Source organism: Cucurbita moschata, unplaced genomic scaffold (genome assembly GCF_002738365.1).
Source record: "Cucurbita moschata cultivar Rifu unplaced genomic scaffold, Cmos_1.0 Cmo_Scf00054, whole genome shotgun sequence".
Lineage (NCBI taxonomy): Eukaryota > Viridiplantae > Streptophyta > Magnoliopsida > Cucurbitales > Cucurbitaceae > Cucurbita > Cucurbita moschata.
In genome coordinates, this window is record NW_019268570.1 from 1,085,865 (window position 1) to 1,088,284 (window position 2,420).

A 2,420-nucleotide genomic window follows, 5' to 3' on the forward strand; every position below is an offset into this window, starting at 1 on the left:
ATCATCTCCACAAAATTTAACATCATGACTAATAAAGAATTTTTTAGATGGCATGTCATACAACTTGTAACCTTTGTGACCACAAGGATATCCTATGAAAACACAAGGAATTGCCCGAGGTTTAAATTTTTGCTTAGGATGTACTACAGTTGCATAACACTTACAATCAAAAAGTTTAAGATGGTGAAATGTAGATGGTCGTTTGTAGAGTGCTTCAAAGGGTGTCTTGTTAGATAACAATGGTGATGGTGTTCTATTTATAAGATAAACCGCCATTAAAATGCATTCTCCTAAAAAATTAAATGGAACCCGTGACTGAAAAAGAAGAGATTCTAGCTACATTTAGGATATGACGATGCTTACGTTCTACGACTCCATTTTGTTGTGGAGTATAGACACAAGTGCGCTGAAATTCAATGCCACAAGAAGTAAAAAATGGTTGCAAAGATAGGAACTCAGTCTCATTGTCTGATCTAACTATCTTGATAGTAGTATGAAATTGAGTTTGAACGAATTTAACAAAGTTTACTAACAAATGGTGTACTTCTGATTTGTGTTGCATAAGAAAAACCCAAGTACATCGGGTAAAATCATCAACAACAGTGAGAAAAAAACGCAAACCAGAATGGGTTGAAATTTTATGTGGTCCCCAAACATCATAATGTAACAGATCAAAGACAGAATGAGTTGTTATTGAACTTTTTGGGAAAGACAACCTAGTTTGTTTTGCTAATGGGCAAATACTACAATTATGAGAAAGATTAGCATTATTAAGATGCAATTGATAAGCTACAAATTTAAAACGAGAAGGAGAAGGATGACCTAGGCGTAAATGCCACAAATCAGATGACTGAGATACTTGATTTGCTGAAGACTTGATTGGAGATGAAGAAATATGATAGAGACCTCCGAATTGTTTACCCGAGCCAATCATCTTTCCTGTAGCCAAGTCCTGCATAACACAAGCATCAGGATAAAAGGTCACATAACATTTCAAGTCATTGGTAAGTTTGCTGATGGACATTAGGTTTAAGTTAGAATGAAGGCACACATAAAACATTGTTTAATTTAAGGTTAAGATTAAAAGAAACATTGTCGGTATGTGACACATGTGCTGTCCCTCCATTAGGCAAATTTATTATAGATATGGTGGTAGCCTTTGGTTCAGTCGTAACAGAAGCTTTGGATACTATATGATCTGTAGCTCCAATATCGAGAATCCATGGATTAGAACTCGTAGAGTTAATAGATAATGCAGATACTGGAAACAAACCTGCAACATTGATATTATTATCAGAATTACCAAAAGGACGATGATTGAGTGCAGATAAGGCTTGTACAATCTGTTGTAATTGCCCAGAAGAAAAATTTGGGATGGAATTAGGTGACTATTCTTCTGTATTCAACTGGGAAACATCGGCCATATTTGCAGATGATCGATATCCTCGATTGTTGTGTTGATTGAATTGTACTGCTCTTCTAGAATTATTTTTCTGTTGACATCGATATTCTATATGTCCCCTTCTATCACAAAATTTACCGTGAAACTTAAGGAATTGACACTCATCAATTGTATGACCACTTTTATTGCAGTGTTCACATGATTTATCCTTCGCGAGTTTTGAATATGTTGTTTTCTTCTGCACTGCTGATGCAATCGAGAAATTCTCCGTAGGTTCAGAAGTTACCTGACGCTGCATCTCTTCCTGTACAAGTAATGAATAGGCTTGCCTCACATTAGGTAATGGAGTCATCATCAATATGTTAGATCTCACCGTTTTATAAGATTCATTGAGTCCCATGAGTAGTTGCATCAACTTGTCTTCTTCGCGTTGATCAATATGTATTTGACGTTGATTACAGGTAAATGGTGTGCGGTATGCTTCCAATTCATCCCAAAGTGCTTTGAGCTTCGTGAAATATATTGATAGTGCCATGGTTTCCTGTGACATCATTCCTATATACCTTTGTATCTGAAAAATTGCTGGACCATTCTTTTGTGAGAATGGATCGTGAAGATCAACCCACACTTGACGAGCTGTCTTGGCGTAAATAATACCCTCAGCGATATCTGCTTCAACTGAATGAGTTAACCAAGATATTATCATACTGTTGCACTGATTCCATAGTTCAAATTCGATTGAATTTGCATCTTGAGACGGTTCCTCAATTGTGCCATCAATGAAGCTAATTTTCTTTTTGGCAATGAGAGCATGCATAACTAATGTATGACAGGATTGATAATTTGTTCCATTTAATTTGATTGGAACAAGTGAGTATTCTGGCTGATCAGAGTGTGAATATAATGAGGATGTGTTGAATCAACATCCGAATTTTTGAAGCTGTATTTGGCTGATTCCGCCATAGAGAAAATTTTGATATTTAAGAATACCAAGATCGGTGCTCTTATACCATGTTAA